Below are 6,034 nucleotides of genomic sequence, written 5' to 3' on the forward strand. Positions count from 1 at the left end.
GTTTATTTTGGTTCTGTTATCTCTTCTGTCAAGGTCATGCTGACAGAAGGCGCCTGGGTTTCACACTTTCTCTTTCTATCTCTCTTCTTTCTGGTGTGGTGTTCTGTATCAAGTGTTAAGGTTTAGACTTGTTATAAATTATTGTAAGTTTAAGTAAAGTCTGCTGCAACTGGATTTCTTATGGACAGTGCCAATGTATTGGATTTGTGACCATTATGCGCATTTGCCTTCAGTAGCAGTAAGGCTCTGCTGGATGAAATACAATTCATCCTGCAACGTGTTTAAGTTGTTACTCTGCTAACTATACATTGAAGTTCTGCTCTGGATCAATATTGAGTAGTAAAGGTAAAGGTAAAGGGACCCCTGACCATTAGGTCCAGTCATGACCGACTCTGGGGTTGCGTGCTCATCTCGCATTATTGGCCAAGGGAGCCGTCGTGCAGCTTCCAGGTCATGTGGCCAGCATGATAAAGCCGCTTCTGGCGAATCAGAGCAGCTCACAGGGAAACGCCGTTTACCTTCCCGCTATTTATCTATTTGCACTTTGACGTGCTTTCGAACTGCTAGGTTGGCAGGAGCTGGGACCGAGCAACGGGAGCTCACCCCGTCACAGGGATTCGAACCTCTGATCTTCTGATCAGCAAGCCCTAGGCTCTGTGGTTTAACCCACAGCGCCACCTGGGTCCCAATATTGAGTAGTATTTCGTGACAATTGTATCAACTGGTCCACTTAGATCTGCACTGTCTACACTGACTGTCAGTGCCTCGCCAGGGTTTCAGACGCTCCCAGCCCTCGCTGGATATGCTGGGCATTGAATCTGGCACAGATGCTTTACTGCTGAGCTTTGGGAGACTTTGGTAACCACCAAGGCTTCCATCTTGGGCTGTAATGTTTCAGATCGTACTCCTGTACCATCTTTTGAGTACGCGGCCCCATTAATTGCATGAAAACAATGTCACGCCCAAATGGCTGCAGAAGACGCGATTATCCTCCTGGCACAAATTACTGCTTCCACCCAAAGAAAGTTGAATGCAAAACCGTCTTTTGCTTATTGCACCTGTACGGTTTTGTTTTATTGCTATTTGTTCCAAATTAAGACGGGAAAGTGGCTGGCCACAAAGCTTAACCGTTTCCCTGTTGCAGCATGAAATGTGCAGTGTCAAATAATATCCTCCAAGCCGATTAGGCCTAATTCTGTAGTATGCTAAATATGGATTATCAAAGCAATTACTGCCAATCCTGTAGGGTGGCTGTTAGAGCGGCTGTAGCAGAGACTTGCTCGCGATTGAACATTTCCAAAGAGAAAGAGAAAGGAAACTTTCGTCCCCATCTCTCTGTGCCAAGGAGGCTTTCGGGTTCAATACAGGCCTTGAAACCCGTTTGGTCTAGTCACCTTCATTGAGATTCCGAACACGGCAACATCAGCTACTTATCTCATTTATTTACTTAATAGGAGCGTGGGAAGAAATCTTGTTTCCATCTTGAAGATGGGGCTGTGACAAAAAATGTTTTAGACAAGGCCACCAAGTTGGGTTGTGATGTGGTCCCAGGGGGTATCAGATCCAAGACCACCTGCCTGCTAATTGCTTGTCCCAGCAAATCTCCCAAAACAGCAGCTAAGCTGTAAAACAACCACATCTGCAGAAACTGATGTGGGGGGGGGGAAGCTTCTTTGTCCTGTTCTATTTTCAAAACAGAATTGGCCAAATCAGGAATTTCAACTCCAGACTTCATCTCCAATGTGCAGAATGATCTCAATTTTGAATGATGAACTGTTTCTCCGTTCTACTTTCATGTCCGGTTTTGATGTGACGTTAACCATATTTGCGCATACGATACTGTATTGTTAATTGCTCTGCATTCCCACTGGGAGGAAGGGTGGGTTATCAGTATGGGGAAGATCTGGAAGTATGAGCAAAGCCTTAAAATTTTGTCCATGTGCCCAGGTCTTTGCTGGTGGTTTGTTCCGTTATCTAATCAATTCCTGCCTGTTTTCATCTGGAAATATTTCATTGCATTACGTTTTATTCATGTAGCGTATTTTTAAAATTCTGTGCACCACCTCACACCATTTGCAAGAGGCACTATAAAAATAATTGAATCTCTTAATAAGTAAGAAATGCAAAATGCTGCTCTACTCAAGTCAGTGATCTGCTCAGATGTGCTCTGAAAGTGATGCTCTTCCCAAAGAGTCCAAGCACCCCAGTGTCTATGAGAAGAAGAAGAAGAAGAAGAAGAAGAAGAAGAAGAAGAAGAAGAAGAAGGGGAGGAGGAGGAGGAGGAGGAGGAGGAGGAGGAGGAGGAGGAGGAGGAGGAGGAGGAGGAGGAGTTTGGATTTTATATCCTGCTTTATCACTACCCTAAAGAGTCTCAAAGCGGCTAACAATCTCCTTTCCCTTTCTCCCCCACAACAAACACTTTGTGAGGTGAGTGAGGCCGAGAGACTTCAAAGAAGTGTGACTAGCCCAAGGTCACCCAGCAGCTGCATGTGGAGGAGCGGGGACGCGAACCCGGTTCCCCAGATTACAAGTCTACCGTTCTTAACCACTACACCACACTGGCTCAGTGTATGAGCGTTCTACCAAGACGTTCAAGGTGGATGACAATTTTTAAATCCAGTGGTACCTCGGTTTAAGTACACAATTGGTTCCGGAAGTCTGGACTTAACCTGAAGCGAACTTTCCCATTGAAAGTACAGTAATGGAAAGTGGATTAATCCGTTCCGGACGGGTCCGCGGAGTACTTAAACTGAAGCGTACTTAACCTGAAGCGAACTTTCCCATTGAAAGTAATGGAAAGTGGATTAATCCGTTCCAGACGGGTCCGCGGAGTACTTAAACTGAAAGTACTCAAACCGAAGCGTACTTAAACCGAGGTATGACTGTACTGGAAAAAAACACCCTTCCCTCACAGAGCTACAACTCCAGAGTGGCTTAACATTCAATGGAGGCCTATCAGGCTTCTGCTTTCTGCATGATGGTAGTGAGATGTGAGCACCTCCGGAAGTGACACCTCAACCCTCCCACAATCTGTGTCAGGAAGATTTTGGGGATCAAATGGCAAGGAAGAATCTCAAATAAAGATAATCCCTCCCTAGCCCATATTCCTAGCATGTTCACACTCCTGTCTTGGTAACGTCTACACTGCCTTAGTCATGTCCATAGAACGGAAGATGCCAGGATCCCCAAAGGACGTGCTCTAGGGGGAGCTGGCCTCAGGGACCAGGCTCACTGGCAGACCAACTCTGTGTTACAAAGATGTCTGCAAGCGTGTCATGAAGGCTGACAACCTGCCACGTGGGAATCCCTCGTAGACAACCGCAATGCCTTGAGACAGACAGGCAGGTTGTGTATCCAAAGCAGTGCAGTGCATCTGCAGCAGAACAGCCAGAAGCCCTCATTTGCCCCGCTGAAATGAAACATGTCTCTCCAGTATCGGTTTCTACGGCCACAGCAGGCGCTGCAATCTTCTGACCCTTTGGCTTCACCCCAGAAAACTCTGAGAACTGTAGCTCTGTGAGGGGAGTCAAAACAACTCTCAGCACCCTTAACAAACCACAGTTTCCAGGTATCATAATGCTTTAAATTTATTGTGTGGATGGGGACCTCAGGAAAGTAAAAGCCACTCTGGGTATGAATCTGGATGCTCAGTTTTTGGGAAGACAGCAAACAGAAAAGAACATTCAGAAGCCAGGCATTTTGCAAATCCTGAAGCATCATTATTTGTCTAACAATACACACACACACACACACACACACACACACACACACACACACAGTTTGTTTTAAACAGCAAGCCCTAGGAAGCCTATAACAAAAAGAGCAAAGTGGCACAATTAAATTATCTTCTGTTTGTGGCATTTAAGATAATGAAATTAGGCTAGTGGCCTGAAGAATACAATATATGGGACAATCTTTCACTGGCAGATAAGAGCCGGATTAGATGATTTAATAATTCCTGTCATTCCTATTCACATTTGAACAAATTGCCTGCCCAGAATAGATTCCTCCTTAAAATCAAATCTGGGTTTTGTGTTATTAGATCCAGAAAGGGTAACTTCATTCGGTGTTTCATATGACTTAAAAGCTGGCGAGCCTGCTTTACAAGCAAGGGAAATGTTGTTCTGGCGATGACCCCATGAAAGCTTTCGTGCTTGAAGGTACAGTTATTGTCAGGAAGATGAATGATAAAACAATTTTATATTGTATGAAGCGCCGGCTTTTATTGACAAGAGCATCAGGTGCAGAGTTGCCTCCGATTCCCTTAAGATTTGAGTTAAGTTTAGTGAGCTTTGATGAATCAGGCCGAAATTCTAATGGGTTTATCCTATATCAACAAGTGCCACAACAAATGTTGGGCCAAGCCTAATGACACGATCCTTGACAAAACTGAAGGGCCAGAATTTGTTTGCCTAGAAGCAAGTTAGCTGGTGTGTTTTATGCTGTGAGGTTCAAAACCCTCCCTTACCCAACGAATTGAGCCTGCCTCAAGCAGAGAGGGGTCTGATGGTGCCCATTGTCTATTTCATAGCAGGATCCAAACCAATCAGAATACAGTGGTACCTCGGGTTACGAACACGATCCATTCCAGGACGCAGTTCAAAACCCGAAATGGTCGTGACCCGAAGCGCCATTTTGCGCATGCGCAAAGCGCAATTTCCTTTATTTCCGCGCTTTGCGGACCCGCGCACGCCGCTTTTGCGCATGTGCAGAACACATGTGCAGCGAAAATACTTCCAGGTTTGCGGAGTTCGTAACCCAAGGTGTTTGTAACCCGAGGTACAACTGTATCTCCCAATGATCCTGTAGAGGGTGAAGAAGACTCTCTCCACCAGTAAGCCTCATGCGGAGCTAAAAAAAAATATGTGTGAAGCAATCAAAGAAACAAACCCACAAATCGATTGCTAAGGGTTTGTCAAGTTGCAGACATCTTGAAGTCATTATTGACTATTTTTCTTTTGTCTCTGTGGGTTCAGGAACTACATATCCCACAGCGTATGTGGCTGCTGTTTAACTTGAGTGCGACTCTGCGAACAGCACAACCCTCCAAATGGTTCTGTCCCATCCTTCCTCTCCAGGACCAGCGAAAATGTTTTGCAACAGCTAAAGCAACCTTCATCAACCTGATCCTCTCCAGATGTTTCTGCTGCAATTCCCACACACTGACTGAGGCTGGTGGGAGCTGTAGTCAAAACAACTGGAGGTTGAAGAAGGCAGAGCAAAAGACTCCACGTACCAGCAATCAGAGGCAGCTCATTCAGGAAGGCTCATTACACGAATCCACATTGGACACCAGATTTTACAAGGAAATCCTCTTGCGTCTAATGGGGGTTTTCTCCCAGGCTTGCACCCAAGTCTGTTATCTGCTGGTGCTGGTTGACGCCGAAACTAGCAATGCAGATGGACCAACTACAGTCTTCTATCTGACACATGCAACTAAACTCAGCGGTTTGTCAGGTTCTACCTTTGCCTGATAAATCCCAAGAACTTAAACTGTCCCAAACTCTGCATTCATCATCTGAGGCCCTTCTCAGATTGCCTCCTCTATGTGGTGGGCGGAGGGCAACACAAGAACAGGCCTTCTCTGTAGTGGCTCCCTATTTGTGGGATGCTGTCCCCAGGCAGGCTCACCTGGCACCTTCATTATATATTTTCAGGCAAAAATGTTCCTCTTCAACCAGGCCTTTGGTAGATTAATATCCTACAGCCTATTAGTAACTTATTAGTAACAAGTAACTTATTAACGTGTTTTTAACCTGTATTTTTTTCTGTGAACTGCCCTGAGATCTTATGATGAAAGGGGGTACAGTGGTGCCTTGGTTCTCAAACGTAATCCGACTTCTGAAACGTTCAAAAACCAAGGCATGGTTCCCGATTGGCTCAGGCGCCCCAGAAACAAGAGCTGACAACCGCATCAGATGTTTGGCTTCTGAATAACGTTCGAAAACCGGAACACTTACTTCCGGGTTTTTGGCGTTAGGGAGCCGATTTGTTTGTCAAGTAAGCCGTTCAAGAACCAATGTTCCACTGTATA

The 6,034-nt window shown here is 45.5% G+C and overlaps 1 protein-coding gene across 3 annotated transcripts in view; it reads right to left on the reverse strand.

Moving 5' to 3' along the window:
- The window catches only part of SETBP1 (SET binding protein 1), a 261,035-nt gene that overhangs the window by 50,939 nt on the left and 204,062 nt on the right, over positions 1 to 6,034 (reverse strand). The window lies entirely within an intron of this gene.

This window comes from Zootoca vivipara, chromosome 10 (genome assembly GCF_965207765.1).
Source record: "Zootoca vivipara chromosome 10, rZooViv2.hap1.1, whole genome shotgun sequence".
Taxonomy (NCBI): Eukaryota; Metazoa; Chordata; class Lepidosauria; order Squamata; family Lacertidae; genus Zootoca; species Zootoca vivipara.